This window comes from Tiliqua scincoides, chromosome 2, assembly GCF_035046505.1.
Source record: "Tiliqua scincoides isolate rTilSci1 chromosome 2, rTilSci1.hap2, whole genome shotgun sequence".
Lineage (NCBI taxonomy): Eukaryota > Metazoa > Chordata > Lepidosauria > Squamata > Scincidae > Tiliqua > Tiliqua scincoides.
The window spans coordinates 89,171,022-89,194,877 of NC_089822.1; the positions used below are offsets into that span (position 1 = coordinate 89,171,022).

At 43.4% G+C, this 23,856-nt stretch overlaps 1 protein-coding gene across 5 annotated transcripts in view; it reads right to left on the bottom strand.

Moving 5' to 3' along the window:
• Positions 1 to 23,856, bottom strand: part of PALM2AKAP2 (PALM2 and AKAP2 fusion) — a 287,822-nt gene that overhangs the window by 249,585 nt on the left and 14,381 nt on the right. The window lies entirely within an intron of this gene.

Below are 23,856 nucleotides of genomic sequence, written 5' to 3' on the forward strand. Positions count from 1 at the left end.
GGAGGGCCACATTTTCCCGGTCTACACTGACGGGGACCGGGAAAAAAAAAGAATTAATTTACATTTAAAATTTGAATAAATTTACATAAATGAATATATTAGAGATGGAACTTATATGAATGAATGAAGGTCTCTATAAAAGGCCTTGCACAAAGCAAGGCTAGCCTTTCCTTCGCTGCTACTGCTGCATCACAGACGTGAAACAGAAAGTAGTGGAGGGGGCCACACACAGCTCATCCCACAGCTCAGGTGAGAGGTCAAACAGTTGTCCTCACACTGAGAGCTGTTGCATCAGGCCAGTGCGGGCTCCAGCAAGTCTCCGGAGGGTCAGAGGCTCATTGGAGACTAGGAGCTCCTCGTGGGCTGGATTGGGAGCCCCCGAGGGCCGCAAGGACACTGGGCCGGGTTTTGTTATACACTGAAAACCACAAGATGTGATTTTCCTCAACAAGCTGAATTGCAAATTCTTGGTGAAATGTCTGACAACCTTGGCATGCCCAAATATTGGACTGCTTAATTAAAATTTACTCCCATATTTAAAACAAACAGAAGTACAGCTTTGCTCCTGAAACAAATAATCTTAATGAAAACAAATGGATGCAAGAAAGCACTGCCCATACAAACAGTTGCTTTGCTGGCTCTTTTTGAAAACAAAATGAGTGAAGGTTGCTGAGAGAGCCCATATGAGAGTCTGTGAAATTCTAGTGAATAACTATGTAATGAGTGTTCAGAGGTTTCACATAGCTTAAACCATTTTTGCCTGGCCCAAGGTGTACACATTTGGTCCCTGTATGTATATGCAACATTGAACAGAACTAGCTTTTAAGAAAACAAAACTAACAGCCTAATCCTGGGCTGCCTGAGCACATAGCTACCATGGAACCAAAATGGCTGCTGTGGCATCCAATATGCCCCGGGCAGCCGCCGCTGCCTCCTCATGAGAAGGTGACTTTCGTCCCCTTCCCCTGAGTAAAGGAAGCAGCCTTGCAATGGGCCTACTCGATTCTGCGGTGGCTGTGGAGCCGGTGCAGAATCAAAGAATCCCATGTTGGGCTGCACGGCCTAACATGGGGCTCAGAATCTGGTGGAGCTGAGCTCTGCCTGTCTCTGGATTGGACCCTAAATTTCCTAGATTTTAAACAATTGCAAACTAAGACCATGTGCAGATGTACATTGTTTTAGTGGTGAACATGCAGTGGACCTTACATGCAAAATTCATTGCATTTTGGACAGACGTACAACCTTCTCTACCAGAGCAGACTGAGGGCCCAATCCTATCCAATTTTCCAGCGCCAGTACTGCTGTGCCAGTGGGGTGTGCCTTGCATCCTATGGTAGGGAGGCAGTGTTAGAAGCCTCCTCAAGGTATGGGAACATTTGTTCCCTTACCTCAGGGCTGCATTGCTGCTGCACCGATGCTGGAAAGTTGGATAGGATTGGGCCCTCAGGTGAAACCTGGTCAGGTTTGTGACAGAGGCTCGATTTGTACAATGCTGAGTCAGTCACAAAGCCACCTCTCCTCTTCCTAGAGCAGGGCTGTACACAGTGCTGACCAGCTAGCTGTTTGCCATTCCTCATAGAGCAGGAGTCTGCACAGTGCTGATTGGCTGAAACTTGTGTCAATCCCAAAGTCATCTTCACTTTCCCCGAGGAATTTTTCAAGAGTAAAAAGGTTTGTTGAAAAGACTTTTTAAAAGCGCCATACAAAAGTTTAATTAGATAACCATGCAAGGCACATAGGGGAAAAAAAAAACATAAGTGGTCAGGCCATCTGAAGCATGTAGGGAGGGAGGAGGGGAAAAAACAATCAAAATTAAATCTGGACCAGAGACTGTACCTGTACTGCTAACAATTGCCTAACACAGGGATGTCAAACATAAGGCTTGCAGGCTGAATGTGGCCCCCGGAAAGAATTTACCTGACCCCTGTTATAATTGGGCTCTCTCATAACTTGAAAATATGAACAAGATTTGCACATTTTCTCTTCTGTCATTTGCAGCTAAGGAGTTACTATGCAAGAATAAAGTTCTTTTTCTGGTCATAATCTGCATAAACAATGTCATTTTCTGCTTAATAATATCAGTTCCAGCCCTCAGCAGGCACCATGAATGCTAACTTTGACCCTTGGTATGAAATGAGTTTGACATCCCTGGCCTAGCAACTGAGTAGCCCACACCTCTCATATGCTGTGAACTATGGTCAATCTGGCTGTACGTAGGGAGCCCTGTGGCCTTGACATTCACATGAAGATAAATCTGCATAAAAATCCTTTTAACAGTAAGAACTGAATGCTAATCAATATGCGGAGAGCAGGGGTCCATAAATGTGGCTGCAGGTTGTCATTGGCAACCGGAAATTTAATTTTGGTGACAGCAGGAAAAGGCTTCAGTTCACCTTGCCCTAAGAGAAAAACATTTTTTCAATGTCGCCAACAGCACAGGGAATGAATCACAAAATGGTGCCAGGTTGCATCTTCTGTTGGATTGCCACTAGTTCACATATACTCACATGCAGTGCCTGTCACATTTTCCCTGTAAAACAATCTCACCTGGCAATGGGATAAAAAGGAACACACTTTGCATTAATAGAGCAAGAAATGAGAAAGGGGAGAGTTACTGGCTACTAGAAAAGAATAGTTGGTTACCAACTCAGGGCCCAATCCTATGCAATGCACGCAGACTCACCGCCAGCACGCAGGCTCTAGCATCGGAACTCCGCTGCTCAGCGGTCGCGTGGACTGCTGGGCAGCAGAGAGGTCGGTGAGGGTGTGGGAAGAAGCAAGGAGGAGACATTCTGGGGCGGGGAAGGATGAGAAGTTGGGGAGGAGGCATACCAGGGGAGGGAGCCGGGTGGGAGGGAGGTAGGACCAGTGGAGCAGTTCCACCAGATCCTCAGCATCTGTGTTGGGTTGCCCACCTGACATGGAGGCTCTTAATTCTACGCGGACCCTTGGGTCGCCATAGAATCAAGTAACCCCACTGTGGGGTTATTCGCCTTATCCGTGGGAAGAGGACAAAAGTCCCCTTCTCCAGAGGAGGCAATGGTAGCTGCCTGGGGCAGCTGGGGCAGCCATTTTCGGCGCTGCTGCAGCTCCGTGCATTGGGCAGGTCAGGTTTATATAGAGGTATTTCATAGCTACCAGAATAAAATCTTCAGGAGATAGCATCAGGTGTTTAGATGCCTGCCCTTGGCTAAGATGGGAAAAAAGGTAAAAATTATCTGGCACCAGCACCCCATTTTTAGAAGCCTCAATGGGCAGGCTTCTTCGATTTTTGAGCCTGTGTTGGAACACCTCCAGGGATTTCTATTGGACAAAGTAAAGAGGCTGCATCTGGGACACAGCTGACAGGAATTGCAATTTTCTACCACTCCCCCTTTAACTAGTCTTTTTGATAACAACCAGCTTGCTGTCCTTTTGCCTTTTCTTTTAAATGAGAGGATGAAACCTTATGCCATTAATGAATAGTAATAAACAGCAGATTTTGTTGTGTTGACATACTGCTTGGTTGATCAGAGGATTATTAGGGAGGCTCTGAGACCTACTTCAAGGTTGTTTTGTCTGGGCATCCTACAATTGGATTCTAAGCATGGCAACCCACCTGCTGGTAAGACGTGACACAGCGCACACGCATTGGTAACAACCATAGTATTGTAATTGATTCATGTGGTCTTCATTTTGAAACCGCTTTTATGAACCTTAAATAACAGCACCCTGTGAAGAACATGCTGCTGTCCTCAGTTTACTCACGGGGTGGGAGCAGATTGTCATACTTGTCTACAGGAAGAGGCTTGGCAGCTTCAAAGACTCATCATTGCTTAAGGAAAACCATGTTTTGTCCTTTATGCCACACTGGGGAACAAATGAAAAGTTTGAGATTTTCCATGGTGTGCACAGTACAGTCCTTCAACATTGGTCTATAAAGTGAACATATTCCTGTGACAGGAAATGGCTACGTTATCATTCCCCTCACTGCAGTTGTAGAATTTAGCTATCTTGATTGCTTACTGAGCTTCCACACTAGGGACATCCCTGCTTGCCTACCACACCCATACTAAAAGTCTTGTTCGTTTATTCCGATCATCTTAAAGGAACAATGAACTAGAGTAGTTCTGGTAAAGTCGACTGCAAAATAATGGGTAGATCAGAAATAAATCCATTACATTCTGCCAACATTCTAGAGCAGAATAAACCACTTGAAATGGATTCTGCAATCCACTGTATACTTTGTACTGCATACTTTAAAGCCAAGCCATAGATTCTATGGACTGCTGGGCAGTCATATTTGTAGCAGACATGATGACGGAACAGTGATATCACAGAAGACCAGACAAGGAATAATTCTGCCCTTATGGCTTTTCTAGACCTCACCTCATATACACCAAGGTCTCTGGCAGTTTTCAGGGTCACTGAGAGCTGACATTGGGCCTGGGGCAAGATGCCCGATTGCCCCCCTTCCTAAATGCACTGGGGATATAGAAGTGCATTGAAAGTGGATTAAAGCTATAGTGGAAATGCATCCCTAGATAGGCTGAGTCTTAGGTACCCACATTTATATTGTAATAGATTTGTTTTGCACTGTATAGGTTCTTTTACCATGGCCTGGGCCCCCTGGAAGCCCAGGCTCTGGAGATTCCCCCTCCCTGTCTCCCTCTCCTCAGGCCTGCTGGTTTGAGTGATCACTGATATAACAAGGAAGGGCACAATCCTAAACTTGTCTTAGGCCAGTGCAAGTCCAATGAGCCAGCTCAGGAGGGTCACAAACATGCTGTAGAGCACATTTGCACCTCCTTGTGAGTCGGCTGGGCTGGCTCAGGGACGCGCGCTGGCCCACGGAGGCTGCATCCAGCCTCCACACTGACCTGGGAAGGGAAGGCTGCACTGGGCGAGTTCAGCCAACTCAAGGGTCTGGAGAGGGTGGGGAGGAGGCAGGAGGCAGGCGTTCCGGAATGGGGGGAGAGCAGGCAGAGGGTGTTCCAGGGGGTGGGTGGGGAACAGGAGGCGGGGCTGGGACTCAGCAGTTCTGCCAGATCCCAACCCTTTCCCCAAGCAGTGCGGAGCGGCTCCAAGCTGCTCTGTTCTCCTTGAACTTGTGCCACCTCCTTAGATGGCACAGGTCCAAGGAGACCCACTGGGGCTGTGGATGCTTACCTTGGGTAAGGGGAGAGTTTCCCCTTGCCTCCGGTTGAGCCAGTTCTGGTTCCAATCCTGCGCTGGATACAATGCATGCTTCCTGGCCTGCCTGTTCCAGCGGAAGATAGGATTGTGCTGGAATGTCCCCACCTTGCCTGTTCCAAGGCCTCCAATATGCCAACTAGGTGTTGATATGTTTTGCTGCCTACTTGCCCCATAGGAGGCCTAATAATCTATGAGAAGAGGTCTAGCATGGCAAAAACACATTCACCAGATCTCTTCAGACCTCGCCTCATCTGTCTGAAAGTCTCTAATGTGCTGAAGCAACACTGGTCCAGGCATTTCAGAAGCCTTCAGCCGCAGAAGGGGCATCTAGGCCAAGCTACTTGTGAAAAAAATTCAAAACTTTAAGGAAAGAAGCTGATTTTTTCCAGAAATACTTTCATCACAAGTAAGTATGGAAGCTGTGTCTCTAGGCTGAATTCTAGCTGGGATGGAATTCTGCCCCATCTCCAGGAGCTGTAGGGTCCCACACACACACACAAAAAAACCAACCATGACCTGCTTCTGTTGTTAAGCTTCCATGACTGAAAGCCACTGAATAGATTTTCAACTTGTCACATTTTCAAGAAAATGGTTAGCAATGAACTAGGTTATTTTTTATTTTTTAAATCCTCCTCCATACAAGCCTAATTAAAATTTGATGACTGTGTCATTCCCTGAAACAGCAGGCGTTATGCAGCTTGAACAGTAAACAACTACAGCTTCAGAAGTGCTCACCATATTTCCTTGATGGGACTCCTTGACACGACTGCTTAAGACAGTGTAGTAAAAATGAATGAGGCTTTCCATGACCCATTTTCTGTTACAAGTGTTACTGCAGCAATTACACATACCAGAAGTACATACAAAGGAGGTACTGTGAGGACTAGCATCAGGAAGTTGAATGCAAGGTATGGATTGTTGCCATGTTCATCCAGACATGCCTGGTAATAGTGGGCAAGTCAGTAAGCCTAACAGACAGCTTAACACCAGGAATATTTTTACTGGAAGGCCATTATAAAAAGGGGATGAAGCGTAGTGGGTCAGGATCCTACCCCATGTCTCTAAAAGGGCCTGTTGACTGGTCACATGACCATAAATGTCACTAAGTAGATAGACACTATCTAGGCTACGGTGTTGGGAAATTGCAGGGACGGATAGTACCCCTCAGCAGGCCAGATCCAGCCCTGGAGTTTTCAGTTGCTGATCGCTAACATTGTCAGACTGGTGTTTTGTTTTACACATACAATGATACTTAATGAGAGATCAGTGTTCAAAATATACAAAGCTAGGATTATGCTTTATGTTCACTTTTCTTTGGAAGCCTTTCATAAATAAGCACACTGCAAAGTTCAGCTCCTTATAACATAACAGTCCCTGCCCTGAGAAGCTTACAGTCTAAAAGTGGAAAACAGCCTCTTTGATTTAATAAACAGACCACCTGAATGCATGTCTAGAAATGAGGCACCTTGTCCACATTAAAAACATGCTGTCCAGCACAAGGAGAATCTTTTCATGCACACACCCCCAGCCTGCAATGAATTCAGTATGCATGAGGTGTAGAATGTGTTTTGAGCATGCCTGCTCTTTAATCCAATTTTATGGCTTGTGCTTCAGAGTTAGATCCCCTTGGAAGGCATTGTTCATTTTTGTGTAATTATCCACACCAGAAGTTGGGTGAACACCAAGAAAGCCTGAATATTTGATCCAAAGACTTTCTGTGGTGGATCGATATGAATGACTATCCCAGTCACCATACTATCAAACAAAGAGAAAGTCTATTTTATAAAATTATTCTTTTATTGCTGTGAAATCCATGTATATCAAAACAAATTTTCAGATAAAAAAGCAGATCAATTATTATCAGGGAAAGTGGAGGCATTTGTAATTAACAACATATCAAATGATCACAAGGACATTTGCACCTAATGAATTTAGCACCTAAAGAATTTAGCATAGTGAATGGCCTCAGTCTGGATTCTTGATACTTGCTAATTTTACAAGCAAATTTTACAAATAGAATATTGTAATAGAAAAACATGTTGCGTACTGCCTCTTTAGGAGGCAGACCCACAAGTCCTCAGAATGAGATGGCAATGTGTAAGGAGAAGGGGTTTCAGTTTTACACTAGAATAGCATTTCCCAAAATGTTTGTTGGGACCCACCAGTGGGTGTGAACTCAACTTGGGGCTACAGCAATACACTGATAATGTGATTGTGGCCTCTGACTTTTTTCCTTACTATAAATAGCAATCGCATAGGGTCCTAATCCATATCAGGATTGCAGTCGGGGGGGGGGGGGCTTTATTTCTTTGTTCTGGCTGTGATCCTGACTGCCCCCTCCCCAGCTGCTTTTACCCCAGGAAGAAACCTCTCATCAGCACCAGTGGAAGCTTTCCAATGCTTCTCTGAACTTGGAGATATGAACCAGATATCAAAAGTATGGGGTGATTAGAAGCTCCTTCACAGCTGTAAGATTCACAGCAAGAGTCAGAGGCCTTCTCTTGAATACATTCAGGATTAAATTGGAAACACCAGCTTATTTTTGATAACATTAGTTGCTGTTAACTTTTTAATACCTATTCTTAACTTTGTAAACATTAGCAAAGGGATTTGTGCTTTTGGTACACATCTGTAATTAAAACTATTTCACTGTTGTAACCATAATCAACAGTAAGTGGATAACCAACATTCATTTGTTAGTGAGGAACAATCACATGAGCTCCAAAGCAGGATCGGAAGGACAGTCCATGTGCTGCCACATTACTATATGATAGGGGTGTCCAAAGTTTTTGGCAGGAGGGCCACACCATCTCTCTGACACTGGGCTTGGCGCCGGGGTGGAAAATAATTAATTTACATTTAAAATTTGAATAAATTTACATAAGTTTATACAAATTAATATACTAGAGGGAGAACTTATCTGAATGAATGGTCTTGCAATAGCTCAAGGCCTATAAAAGGCCTTGCACAAAGCAAGTCTGGCCTTTCCTTTGCTGCCGCTACTGCATCACAGACGTGAAACAGCAAGCAGTGGAGGAAGCCCTCATCCCACAGCTTACACGAGAGGTCAGACACTCGCCCTCACGCTGAGAGCAGTTGCGTCGGGCCAGTGTGGGCTCCAGCAAGTTTCCGGAGGACCAGAGCCTCATTAGAGGCTGGGGTCTCCCTGAGGGCTACAGTGGAAGTCCTTGAGGGCTGCAAGTAGCCCCAGGGCCAAGGTTTGGGCACCACTGCTATATGACATCACTTGCCAGGATCAAGGAAAGATTTCTTCAGTTTCTTGATCACTGGCAGTCCTGTCTGCAGCAGTCATTTCCCTAGGCATGAAAGGTAGTGCCTTGTTATCCACTGGGGTTCTGTTCCAGAACACCCAGTGGATTAAAAAAAAATCAGTGGATACAAAATCGTGGAAAAATAGCTTTAGACACTTCCAGGTTTCTTGCACCTCTACAGTTGCCCCAGAATGTAGTAGGTATATACCACTGCATATATATAGTGGCTATATATACACCACATTCAGCCACTAGATGGGGTGAATAATGGAATTTAATGGAATGAAACTATAATTATTTAACAGCACAAAGATAAGAAATTGGATTTTGGATTTTTTTTTTCATTGTTACAAGAAATTTAAAGGTGGACCTCAGTATCAATGGCAAGTCAAGTCAGTGGCTACCAAATCAGTGGATACCAAGGTCCCACCTGTACTTTGATACAGGCAAACATTTTTGCAAATCTGGTTTAAATACAAATTTTAAAGACCCTTGAAGCTGAGATTTCATGGAATCTGGTTTTCTCACCCTATTGTAGGTATTATGCACAGGTGACACAGCTTAATAGCTCAGCTTAAACCCGTACAATAGTCTTAAAATAATGATGTAAACACCTCAATAATGTAAACGAATATATATATTTTTATAACAAGATGCAGTAATGATTTTGATGGAAAAAGACAACATTCAGGAAAAATGTCCTTTCTGGGGTATTATTTCACAGTCACATCACAAATCAATACCCATCAGTCTCCATATGCATCGTGAACACAAATGCACAAGGACCTGAAGGACCTTCATACTCTTAACTTAAAATGAAGGATTAATATATACTATTTTCTAGCTTCTAGAGCAGAAACACCTTAAAAATCAAGAAGGACAAGGCCAATGGAAACAGATCTCATGAAACTGATTGTCAAACTCGTGTTGCTGCAGTCACATACTAGAGAAAAGCAGCTATCATTTGGTGCACTACGTTACAAACAAGTTCTCTTTTTCTTTCCCTTTCTCTATTGCAAGGATGGCTTCTCCCACCCACCCAAGCTCTCTGTCTCATACATACACAATAGTTTCTTTAGTTCTCTAGAATTGCATTATACAGACAGGAAGAGAAGCCAGGAGCATTGCACAATTGCAGTAACAGGAGCTGGGTACCAGAAATAAAAATGCCACGTTTTGCATCCCTCCATTGTGAGTCTTGAAAAATCTGAACAGCACTTGAGAGCCACCTCATCTGCCTCTGAGACTCCTCAAGCTCTACTGACAACCTATGAGCTGACTCAAGGAACAGGTTTATATAGTCTTCTTTCTTCTCACCTCTGGAAACATTTGCACACCTTGAAAATGGAACCTCTCTCTCAAATGACTTATATCACCTATATACATTTGGCCATCTTGATCAGTATAAATGGGTCGCTGATGAATGCCCAGGATTTTAATAAAATGATTTTAATGTTTAATGCCTGTGAAGAGCTTCCTGCAATTCACCTGCAAACGTGGGGTCAGAGATCAGTGCCTTGAATGGTGCTTGTGCGTATGTGAGAGAAGGAAAAAAGGCATTTTTGCAGGTAGACTTTCAGAGTCAGAGATACAGAGGGCCAACTAGACAGGCCATGGGAGATCCATGAATAGGATCTCTTGTAGGCATAAAAAATCAATAGCAGCTGTGGGGAAGCCTCAGTTATATTAAAAGAGCCATGCCACTTGGGGAAGAGCGAGTCAACGCTTTCCTCACTACTTTCTGGATGAAAATGCTCAACCCATTTCATATACATTTTCTTACTAATTTGTAACATAGACCAGTGCAGTATATTTTTCTTCACATTATAGACATGATCGCCAAAGGACAATTAGCGAATTTATGGTTGAACTAGGGAAATTTGAACTGGGATGTCTTGACTCTCAATTCACACGCCTTGCTCCTATGCTACACCAGCTCTCAATCACACCAGTTTGTAAGCCAGTAGTACTGCTCTCTTGTCTCAGACCACCTACATTCAGACCTGTTACTAATGGTGGATAATCGTTGTAAAATCCAGGTCATCAAAGTGGTATTACCTAAATTAGTAGTTATAATTGTAAACGTGTATATGTCAATTATGCTATCTAAGGCCCAAAGGTTTCAACAATGGAGCTATTTAGGCCAAACCTTGGAATACCTGGAGCGCAGCTTTCCACGAGTGACCTTGATAGTTTGTGGAGACATGAATGAGAGGGTAGGACAGGGGGCAGTGATTTTTAATAAAGCCCTAGATATTCCTAGAGATTCACCGTTCCCCCCAATATGTTCCTTTACAAGGCATTCAAAAGATAAGTCGATTAACCCAGCATGATTGTCTCAGGCTAAACTAAGTGTACAGTGATGCCTCGCAAGACGAAATTAATTCGTTCCGCGAGTCGTTTCGTATTGGGAAAATTTCGTCTTGCGAAGCGCGGTTTCCCATAGGAATGCATTGAAATTTAATTAATGCGTTCCTATGGGCAAAAAAAGTCAGAACAAAGTCAAATTTGGTTTACAAAGTGTTTATTAAGTGCTCTTTAAAGGCATACATACTGTACAGAGGATTTCAAAAATTTCAAGCACAAAACTTCAACTTTTTAAACATGCACAATGCATCCTGGGTATTAACGGTTGTGCGATTTAAAACAAACCAAAAAAAATGCAAAAAAATTCGTCTTGCGAAGCATGGCCGTAGAAAAATTCGTCTTGCGAGTCACCAAAAAAATGGCAAAACGCTTTTGTCTTGCGAGTTTTCCGTTGCGCGAGGCATTCGTCGTGCGAGGCATCACTGTATCTAGAAATCTTATATGGCTTAATGGTCTACATGACTTGGTGATATTGGGAGTTTACATACATCTCCCCTTTGGGCTCTAGTGTAATAGATTACATGATGATCCCATCCTCCATATTGCCGCATTTTACAGAATTTCAGGTGGGAGAACCCATGTGTAGTGACCACCTGCCGCTGATATGCTACTTTGATTTCGAACCAAACCCTTTGAGCAAAAAAACTGCTGGGATCTATGAGATGCATTTCAAAAATCCTTCCAAAAATCTGGCTTAATCACTCAAGCAATCGTAAGCTTCAAGAGTTACTCATGAGGGAATTAGTGTGCACAGTGGGATCTATTTCATCACACTTAGTTGAGTCTGGTAAAAAGACTGAACTGAACTTGTGGAGACTCTAATGTCATCCCTGGGCCAGGCACCAAAGCACCATGAGCCTCATCATTTTTCTTACTGTCAATTCCTGCTTGACAAAGAGTGTCTTGCTCTAAAACAGTGATTTTCAACCTTTTTCATTTCATGGCACACTCGCAAGGCCCTAAAATGGTCAAGGTACACCATCAGCTTTTTGATAATTGACAAGGCACACTGCTGTCAATGGGGGCTGACATCCCCCAATGGTCCTATTGTTAATGACCCTCTCCCAAATTCCCATGGCACACCTGGTGACCATTCATAGCACACCAGTGTGCCATGGCACAGTGGTTGAAAATGTCTGCTCTAAAGGCTAATTGTAGGAAGCCCTATAGGGAATTCAGGAACTCTGAGCAAGCAACAATGCCAGCCCCGTACTTTACATTGAAGCAAGCCTTAAGCATAGCTATTAGAGATAAAGGACAGGCTTTTTTTCAAGATCAGTTGAATTGCCTATTGCAGGCTATTCAGTCAAATAACAGCAAACAATTTTGGAAGGTCGTGGCGGGTGTATCGTGTAAAGAAGTGCATGATCCATTGGTGATCCCTCATCAGACCTAGGAACAGCACTTCCTTGCAATTTCCCACGAGACCACTAGAGTACCCACTTATTTGGATGGGCCCTCCCTTGACAACATACCTGAGTGGCCACCGGTTTCCATTGCTGAAATCATGGACCTTATCAGTCAACTAAAAGCACATAAAAGGCGCCTGGCCCTGATGTGCTAGCCCCAGACCTGATAAAAGCACAGCCGGAATTGTGGGCTCCACTTCTTGCCCAACTCTTCACTCTGGTGGATAAAACAGCCCACATGCCTAAGGCTTGGTCTAAAGCTAATACAATACCAATTTACAAAAAGGGGGATACTAGAGCACCAGGAAGTTACAGGCCCATTAGCTTACTCTCAATTATTGGTAAGATGTACGCTAAACACTTACTGACCAGATTACTGAATTGGATTGAGGTAAATGATATCCTGGGCCCAGAACAGGTGGGATTCAGAAAGGGTAAATCCATCTTAGATCACTGTATGGTCCTTCCTCATCTTACCAACAATCAGTCATCCTGGGCTAATGGCCACCTCTATGTGGCTTTTTTGGACTTAAAAGGTGCTTTTGATACGGTTGCTAGAGATATTTTGTAGTGTAAACTTTCCCATTTGGGGATGGATAGAAGACTCCTCATACTAATTAGGAAGTTGTGTACAAATTATAGCTGCCAGGTCAGAGTCTCCCTTAGAGGCAAGTTATCAGAGCCAATTCCTGTTAAAACGGGGGGTGAAACAGGGCTGTATTCTTGCTCCAACCCTGTTTAATTTATTTATAAATGATTTATTTTTATTTATAAATGATTTTATTTTATAATTTATTTATAAACGATCTCAATGAACATCTTAAAGAGGTCAGTGCCCAAATAGGGACCATAGAGGTCCCAAAATAGGCTCCAAGCATGTCCTGCTCCTCTTATATGCTGATGACGTGGTTTTACTGTCAACTTCAAGGGTATGTCTGAGACGTTTGATCACTTGCTGCATTGACTATCTTAAGAAAAATGAGCTATATCTAAACTTTGATAAATCTAAGACAGTTTTTGGTAAATCTTGGAAACTGTTTCATTGGTCTTTTGAAGGGAAGGCCATTGAACAGGTAAGAGTTCAAATATCTAGGGATTTATTTTCACCACAAGCACTCTTGGGATACGCATCGTAAAATGGCAGCAAATTTAACCAAGGTTACTACCCAGGCAATCATGCACTTCCACTTTACCAGGGGTAACTCTTATATCCGAGCCATACTGTTGGCCTTCAGTGCAAAAACAATTTTCCAGCTCTTATACGGAATTCCTGTTTGGTTATCGGCCTTTGATTGTACAATCGAGAGAGTGCAGGTTTTTATGCAAGTTTTTATGAAGTTTTTATGCAAGATCCTAGGAGTGCCATGTTGTGTAGCCTATGGAACTCTTTGTTTGGAAGCAGGACAGCACAGACCGGAAAACCTGGCATGGCTCAGAACTTTCAGATATTGGCATAGAGTGTATCACCAGACAGATCAAGCTAGCCTCATTTGGGGTCTCTTAAACAGTTCCCCACTCTTTCCAGGCTTAGCTCTTTTGAGCAAGAAAATCTGCTCTATGGGGCTCTCGTCAGATTTGTTAGGTGCATTATCCTCTGAATAGGCCTATAGAGCCATGAAACAAAGGCTCCTTGACATCGAGCAACAGGATCTCTATAGTAATGCTTACAAAATCTGCTCTCCAGTACATCTCCATCTTTCCATCTTACCTGTAAGGAGGCCTAAGTATTTTTACTTTCTGGAATGCCCCCAAGAAAGAAGGGCGTTTACCCTTGCAAGATGTAATGCAATTCCATCTGAGCAGTTATCTGGCAGATATAGGGGCATCCCAGTTGCAGACAGAGTTTGTCCTTGCAGGCAGGGGAATATAGAAACACTTGCCTCACATATTATTACACCGTCCAAGATACCAGGATCGTTGCTTACGTTACTTATTGCCAATCTTGGCAGCTCTCTCGGGTCGGAGTGACCAGAATAAAATTGCCTACATCCTCAGTGGGGCAAATGAAGAGCTTGATGGGGTAGTAGCTAAATATATAAATATGATAATCAAAAGACATGTCTCTATGATGGTGACAAATGGTTGAGCGTATGTAGTAAGATCTGGTTGGTTAAGGCTGGAGGTGAACTGTCTGATTCATGCATCCCTCCATCCTATCTGTTTTTTTTACACTGTATTTTAAATATGCCAATAAAGGTTTCTTGACTTGACTTGAAAGTACTGCTCTCATTTTAACCAACAGACTACAACTCTGCTTCATTTTCATATCAGCCAAAGTAAACAGCCATGAATGTAACATGCTCTGGATAGATGTTAACGCTACATGAACATCAGGCTTCAAAGTGTGAGTGTCGCTTTCCATAACTACTTCTCCTGTATGCAGCCAAAATGTAAAGAAAGGGAGGGGGGAAAGCGAGGGGCAGGGGGAAAAGGACGGGTAAATAATATTTGAGGCAGACAAAGAGACCTTGTTCTCAAACATAAATGAAACCCAGCTGCTTTACAGCTGTGCCATTCCTCTCTGTAAGTCAAAACACCAGACAGAATGCAAGTCCCCACAACCCACTAGGAGGCTATGCAAATTCCAAGTGGCCCACTGGGCTCTCCTGTGTACGACCAATGAATAAACTATTTGGTCCCGAACACTTCAATAATTCCAAGCCCAAACACAAACAGACTTCCAGAATGCCTGCCAAAGGAAAGAATTTAGCTTCCATAACTTCTTTACAGGTGGTTATTTCTGCACTCTAAATCCATAAAGATAGGGGGAGGGGAGTCAGCAAAGTGTAAAGAAGAAGCTAATTTGTTGGGGACATTATCTCCATTGCAGTGTGGTGCAGGTTGCTTTCTGCCCTGCAGCCCCACTGAGCATGCATCCATTTCTTCTGCCCTTGTTTCTGTGGGTTTGGGTTGGAAAAACAATGTGCACAGCATTTCAGAAAACACAGTTCTTTGCTTCCATGCCTCTGAATAGGCATCAAGTTGCGTCTGTTAGTAGGTGCACTTCGGCTGGTGCCCACCGCAAATGTTTTGGCTGAGTTTACTAGTGAGAATGCAGAGTATTATTTTGCAGCAGAATAATCAGGCCATCACATATAGAATGCCCCTGCTTATAAACCACATCAGCCATCAGAAAAAAAGATGCATCCATTGGGAAGGTTTATGAAGTACACATCCTGAGGTTTCAAAACTCTTTAGCAGCAGAGTTAACCACACATGTAATCAACCCAGTTATTATAACCATATAAGCCAGTATTCTTCTCTGTAATTTTTAAGTTACAGGGCTAAGGCTTTCATTCAGGACATGGAATTTAGAAATCCTTATGGCTAGAATTGTACTGTAAAGCATGGAGCGCGTCTTCCAGTTTGGGATATGGTGGTAGTTGTAGAATCCTGGAACTTTATTTAAAATTAGTTTTCAAGCTTCATGATTGCAAAGAAATCCTGAGCACTTTTTACTAACCTTCAGAGGCCAGAGAAGCTTAAGACCAAATTAAATGTGATTTTAACTTCTAAAAATATTGTTTGGCCCTGATTACTGTACATAATTATGACCACACTTCCAATGGGGACACTTTTGGGGAGGTTACGTTCAGGCCAGCCATCTGGTTTGACAAGGACCCATATGCATTAGAGGACCCACCTGGCCAGACCTTGAGCCTTTAATAACAGAGGTAGTAGTAGCCCACAATTGGCAGGTAAGAAGAGAGTGCCAAGTGGGCACAGTGCAGGGCTTTGCCCCAGATGCCCCACAAACCTGGCACTGATCATGCTCTGTGATTTGGAGCTAAAGGTTTTGGTTATGAATTTGGGGTTTGGGAAAAACTATATTTTTATTAATTCTTCTGTTTTCTGAGATGTGTGATGTTTTTTTCATCACGTCACTTCCCATTACCATGATTTAATCAGAAGACTCTGTACCTGTGGGGATTACTTTAAGAGATAGACTTTGAGCCTCATGCACCAACTGGGAGATGGCCAAAACAAGGGAGGGAAGGAGGGAGAGGGTAAAGGAGTGGGGTTGTAGCTTGTATACCCCACCCAAATTAAAATTAAAATAAAATTGTGGGCAGATATCTTGACATTATTTTATTTATTTTCCACAACAAAACAGTTAACAAAGCTCATTGATTTGCAAAATACCAGCAACCTGCTGATAAGTCTGCCCAGGAAAGAGGTGATATGTATGGGGTGGGGTGGAAAGGTTTGTATTTATAAAATCAAATCCTGCTGATTTCAAACAATATCAAAGCAAAACTTAATCATGTAATTTTTTTTCTTTTTACAAAAAATGTGAATGGAAGTGGGCACCATTTTAGAAGGGATATTCCTCCTTCCCTTTTACACAGGTGGAAATTCATCTACTAAGATTATGCCTGCTGTGACACACATGTGCATCTTTCTACAGCAAAAGTTTTTTTCTTGGATTTTTTGTTCAGAAATTTTTTTTTAATATGCACACTTATGCAGATTGACTAAATTACCACACTAATTAGAGATTAGATTAGTTGATTTAGGGCACAATAATTTGCATGTCTGCACAGAAGTCTCACTGAGTTCAGTGGGACTTAGGGCCCAATCTTAACCTCTCTGACCCTGGACCCTGATACAATGTGTCCCCCTGCACCCCATCTCATGGACCCTGGTAATCTGACCTCTTTCACACTGGTGTGCATGACCACAAGTCTTCTGAGAATGAAAGGAGGAGACCCAGGGGGTTCTTCCATGAGTACAACTCTTTTTCCATTAATGGTGGAGCTTGCAGTCAAATAGCACAGCCGAACAGCACAGGCACAAGATAGATGCCAGCACATCTTTCTTAGAAGAAGGATGAGTTACAAACATGTCCTGGTTCACAGCCATTTCAAATAACAATTTTGAGTTATGATTTAGACATATGAGCTGCAGTACCCATGGGTTGCCTGATTCAGATGAGGTGGCAAATGATGGCTACAGCAAACCAGCAGGTCAGTGAGTGAGTCACAGTGTGCAAGTGGAGGAGGAAGCAAGAAAAGAAGGTGGGACAAAACAAACCGAAGTGTCATTCATAATGGCCTAACCATGGTTTTGCCATGATGTTGAATCTGAACCTGGTCATCAATTTTTAACTTATATTCAAGGGAGGACTTTAATCAGACACTTTAGATCAGTGGTTTCCAAACTTTGGTTGGAACACTTACCGCCTTGAAAGGAGAGTAGCGACCCAACTGGGGACTCATAGGCGCCATCAGTACAGCACTTTTGGGTTTCGCTGCTGCCACCACCAAATGCATGTAACTTTTTTACTTACAAGCATTTGGTGGCGGAGAAACACAGAAGTGCCGTACTAACGGCAACTACAAGTAACTGGTTCGGTTGCTACTCTACTTAAGGGGTAAGTGTCCCAACCAAAAATGTTCACACTTGCCTTGGAGAGCTGAAACACTGCTTTAGATGAATGGTCAGTAAGAGACATCCATGTTGCAAAATATACTATGAAGTTTCCCATCTTTGAAGTTCATTAGAGTTTCTTGCTGATAATTTCATTACAGACCACCAAAAAAGCTGTTGCTAATACAGCAACACCTTGACTTTCATCCACTTGACTTTCATCGCTTTGCTCTTTCAGTAGTTTTCAATTATAACCACATTCCAAATTTCATCCATGTGCTTTCCTCTTTTGTTCAATTTCATCCAACCATCCACAGCATCTGTCCATGTTCTTATGTTTAGTTTTCACACACATATGCATCTGTTATATAGTTATTTACATTTTTTGCTGGCCAAAATAAATTTGCATTCTAAATATGCTTTGACAATAATCAATTTTTGACTTTTGTCCATGCTGTGGTCCCTAACCAGATGAAAATGCAATGTGTTCCTGTGCAATTAACACAGACTGAAGATACAGTTCTGCAGAAAACAGATTACTACCTTGCACACTGAGTTCTGCAAGCTCCTGTCAAAGTCTTCAATAGCTTTAAGAGCAGAAATGTTTTTTTTTCATGTGGCTAATATCACCACTTGAAATAACCACCCACTCTGACAAAGCACAAGTGCTAATTTCTTTCCTTGATGCGGGAAATTACCTTATTACAAGAATATTGTTTCCAAATAATACTGAATATGCAAGCCCATACTCACAATGGTTCTTAAGAGCTTAGACCAATTCTTTAAATGTGCCGTAATTTGATTTTGATTGCAGAATGTTGACTAGTATAATGCCACTACACCTGCAGCATGGACTTTCAAGCAAAAATCAATTTGCACGAGGAAAGCTCTCCTAACAAGATCTGGCAAGACCTGATGGTTTTGGAGGCAAACTATTTTGTTTTCTACAAACAGAAGATACTGATAAAGAGTTGGAAAAGGTGTTAAAAATACTACACCCTAGACTGCTGTTTCCTCCATGAAAACTGCCCTTTCCTTCTTTACAATCTTGTTCCCAAGCTTATGTGTATGAACAAATGTAGAGATCGGCATTCAGAATTGCCAGTCTCTTTATCTTAAATGCATACAGGAGGACCCCATATCTGCTGACCCCATATCAGTGATTTCAGTTAACCATGGACGTGGGCGCCCTCGCCCCCTGCATGCTCTGGAGGTTAGCGGCGCCTCTTCTGAGGATCATCTGAGCCCCTCAAAGGCCGGGTGCATCCCCTGTGGCCTCTGTGGGGCTCAGAATGGTTGTTTAGGCCAAAAGAAAAAGAAAAAAAGTCACTTCCAGTTTTTTTTGTAAAATAAAAAAAAGGCATTATGAGGGCTGGGGAAGCTACTGGAACCCCTGCAGATACTGGGGCATGCCTGTACCTACATTCTGTCCCCCTTTTGTTTGACTGAAGCGGATGATCTTTTGAATGGTCTGTTCAATACTGTCATAACATCAGACACATTCAGGAGGTTTGAAAAAAGAAAAAAATCAGCTTGACTGAAACGGAAAATGGGCCTTTGTGAACATACAGCAGCAAGAGAGGACATAAGACACTTAATTTTTTTTATCTAAATTCCATTTGCAAATCAGAACAATAGGTGCATTTTGCTATGACGTTTTGAATTCATATGATAAGAAATCAAGGCCAAGTCCTTAACCAAAGTGACACCGAGTAAAGGGAACTGTAGCTATCTGGAACCAAACTGGTATTTCAAAATCTGATTGGCTATTTAGAATAAATATGTTTAAAAGTATGTGAAGGCATTTGCCAAAAAGGCAAAGGATATTCGTGTTCCATTCTAAACTGATCTCAAAGGAAGGCTTTGACAGACTACATTAGCTGCTCCTTCAAAGCACAAACACAAAGACCTTTTATTTATTTTAGACAAGGAAATTCTAAATTGTTGCATGGCAAAAATAAACTTGCTCAGGACATGGGGTCAGAAATTAAACATGAGAAGCAGGAAATCATTTAATGTAATGGATCTCACACTTCTAGATTTACAGTGATAAATGAGAAGGTGTGATTCAGCTGGAATAGCCAACTTGATTGAAAAATGACTGCTTCTTAGGACAATTCTGGGATGGAAACTAACAGCCCAATCCTATCCCTCAGTACACTATAGAATGCAGGTATGCTACAGTGGTGTGCACTGCATGCTAAGGTGGAGGCCTGCAAGAGGTCAGAGAAAATGTTTTCCCCCTACCTCTTCTTAAGCCTCCTGATGCCTAGGGGTCTCTGTGGACCTATATAGCTGGCAAAAGTCCAAGAAGTAAAAAGAGGAGGACCCAGGAGAAGGGAAGGAAATAGAACCTGACTGATCACAGGTGGAACAGTCAGAAGCAGACAAGCTGTGGAACCACAACAGAATCTAGAACAATACTTAAGGTTGGGGCAGAAGAAGGTGGACAAGGGATGGAATCAAGGCAGAATCTGGTGGGGCTGAGAGGTTCTAGAGCAGTGGTTCTCAAACTGTGGGTCCGTGGTCCAATTTTTTGTGGTTTGTGAAACTGACAGGGTAGATTAGCCTATGCGCATCAAGGTTTAAACAACTTGCTACTTGAGGGGAGCTGCCCAGTCATCATTTTAGCCAGAGGCTTGAATGCCTGGTAAAGTGAAATTTTTTTTAGGTGGGCCTCGATGCTAAAAAGTTCAAGAATCGCTGATCTAGAATGTACTGGATTTTGTTACAGAATCTGGTTTTACAGGTTACTCGGAAACCCCAATTATAACAGATAGATGGTTGAACTTGAATTCAAGTCAGGGTATGCCTTGGGCTATCTCCAGCCTCCCCCAACTACTATGTGGGTTTAGTACAGAGACATACTTCAAAGCATTTCTGCAAGGATAAATCAAAAAGAGGGTGGACAGCACCCTGAAAAGGCAAATTCTGTATAAAGTATTACTAGCAAAATAACACTATTTTGGGATTTTAACAGAATTCTGGTATCACAACTAGCTTTTGTCTGTGGAGGAGGAAAATGAGATATATAAAAGGAGAGGAAACATATTAATAAGGAGGAAATGTATTTTAATGAGGGGAGGAAAATGTGTAACCTTAGTATTTTAAAATGCTTGTTAGTGTCCATAATGGATACATAGCATAAAGCAGTGGTTCTCAAACTGGTGGGTCGCGACCCACCAGTTCGCGTAACACTTCCCCCATCCCTTTAAGGGGCGAGGGAAGGGGAGAGAGGCAGCAACGCGATCCCCAGGAGGACGAGGGGAAGGGGCTGCTTTGCACCCCCTTTAAGGGGGACGAGGTGGGCTGCTTTGCACTTACTTCAAGAAGGCAGGGCTGCAGCAGGCTGCAGGAGGTGTGGGAAGCCCTGCACAGTGCTCCCTGAGACTTGGAACATTCGCTAAAAGCGGGAGCAAAGCACTTCCGTTTTGCAGGAGGTGCTTTGTGCCTGCTTTCTCTGAATGTTCCAAGCCTCGGGGAGCTCTGCAGTGGGCTATGCAGGGCTCCCCGCACCTCCTGCAGCTTGCTGCAGCCCTGCCTACACAACATGAGTGCAAAGCACCCCCCAGCCCCCCTAGCTCCTCCCCCACAAGAACTTACTGAGGGAGTAAAGCTCCCTCAGAGTTTGAGAACTTCTGGCATAAAGCATAGGATTAGGGAGAAATTTCAAAAAATACATGACAAAGCTTAATTACCCTTCTTTCCACAGGATACACTTCAAAGTCATGTCAATGTTGTGATAACAGAGGATGCCACCTCTTTTAGAACCAGGCCAACCACACAAGACCAGGGACCAGATCGAGTATCCATCCTGTCACACAGCAGAAATGGCAGGCTTTTTGCTTTAGAGCAAAAAACAGGTTGGCAGATTGCAATCTGGAGATCCTGCCTGCCTCCTGCAAAGATCAAATGCATGTGAAGAGTATGCAGGTGCAGCACATCCAACATGTTCCCCTTCTTGTCTCATCTGCTATAGAGCAAAGCTGGAGTTATGCTTTTTCAGTCACTTCTCAAGCAACAGAGTCTTCAGGTTGCAGTGTGTAGCCAAGTGGCCACACTGAGGAATAAGCAGAGTGCAAACTGAGCAGAGGTGAGTCCAAATTCACGTGAGGAACTGGGAAGCTTAACAAGCATGAGAATCACAGATGCACGTGAATTAATATCTACTCAAGTTACGAACGGTTGCTGAGCTACTAGTGTACTATTGAGGGCGCAATCCTAACCCTCATGTCAGTGCTTTCCAGCACTGACATAAGGGCAATGTCGCTCTAAGGTAAGGGAACAAACATTCCCTTTACTTTGAGGAGGCCTCTGTGAGTGACACCCAACTGCAGGATGCAGCACATGTCCCATTGGCACCGCTATGCCAGTGCTGGAAAGCACTGACATAAGGGGTTAGGACTGCACCCTAAGAGACTGAGCAGTGAATCAGGATGTCTAAATTTCACCTATCATGTGAGAAGCCATTATCATTTAGCATCCACTCTGCCCACTCTGAAATATAGTTAACAATATTGACTTTATGGCCTGAGTAATGACAACTACATAATGCACTCTGACTAATCTAAAGTGCTATATAAATGCTAATACTACTTGGGCTGTAATCGTACATGCACTTTTGTGGGAGTAAGCTCCATTGAACACATCTTGATGTGCAGCTGAGTTGGCTTTCTACAAAACATGCATAGGAAATCTGAGGCTGAACCCCAATCCAGTAATGGCTTCTCCTTTCTAGAAAGCCTAGTAGCTGGAGCTATGGACAGAAAAGGCCTCCAGCTCTGAAGAAAGGGAAACTAGGATTCTCCTAATTCAGCATGTCTTTCCAAAATGACAGAACAATTCATTAAAGAGGACAGCCGCCTGCAGGTCCCAAGACCTCCCTTTTTTTGCAGTCCTCCGCTTGACCTTTGGTTCGCCATTGCAGCCGTATCATGAGTACTTTGTCGGTGCATGCTTAGCTATTTTAAAGCACTTGCTCTGCATGGTAAATTGTTGGAATACCACCTTTCCCATTGCCAAGCCAAAAATATGTCAGCAGCTAACAATATGCATTCCTTTGTCCTTTGCGCAAGGAGAGCAGGATCAATAGCTGATATGCTGCCTCGTGAGGAATCCTGCTCCATACTCTGCTCCGTCACAGCTCTTGTGCGTGACCTTGGGCAAACCAGCCAGTCCCTCTGCAGTGCAAGGCCTCCTTTGGAAAATGCTTGCAAATGAATTCTCTCTACCTTCCTGGGTAAATGCATTTCACTATGGAAAGATGCTCAAATGCTATGGTAATGCGAGTCATAAGTAGCTTAGATAAATAGATTACTCTGAGGCACAAGACACCAGTAGCCGCCAGACTGAATATCAATGTTTACTGTGGCATTTTCCAACTTCACTTAAACTGCTGAGCAAATATTAAAGTACTGAATTGTTAACGCAGCTTGCTCAGATGTGGGCAATGCACCTTTCCCCCCCCGCCCCGATCCACTACTGGTGGTTAAGGAAACCAAAATGCAAGTGATTTGCCTGTGGCCATGTTCATATGACGGGAGTATGCCTTGCCATTACCGCAGAGCAAGGCTACCAGATTACAAATCCATTAATTCTTTTCATTTTTAATTATCCTGCTGAATTAAACACACCTAAAAGAATTATCTCGGTTGCACATGGCAATTTTACTTCAGAGTAACAGCCCAATGCTAATGATAGACCTTCACTGCAATCCAGTGGGCTGGTGCAGCCTCTGCTGCATCTAGCACAGTAATAGAGGCTGATGGAGGTCTCCTCAGGGGGACATTTGTCCTCTTACCTTGTGAAAAGCCCCTTCAGCCTTTATGGAGCTACTCGGATCTGTGCCAGTAATATCAGTGGCACAAATCTGGGCCACCTCATGTTGGGCTTTCAGGCTCAGGAGGAGGGATAGGATATAGCAGTAGGCAAGGCCACCATTCCTGCCTCCTCCCAGGCCTGAACCGACCCCTCCCTACATTTCGCACCCCCACAATGCCTCCCCTGCCCCTGCTGCACCCTCTCCTACCACCCAGCAGGGTGAGTGCAAGCCAGCAAGCGGCAACGGCAGACCATTATGGCACGTCCGCGACAGTGCGCATGCCCATTCTACCAGAACTAGCCAGCATAGAATTGGGCCATAACTCTCATTTTTCAAGTGCTCTCGTAAGCATATAGTGCAAAAGGCCATCTTGGCAGGAAGCAATTCCAGGCTCTTACCTTCTTATGCACTTCTGTTCAAATTACAATTTTTTTCCCTTGTC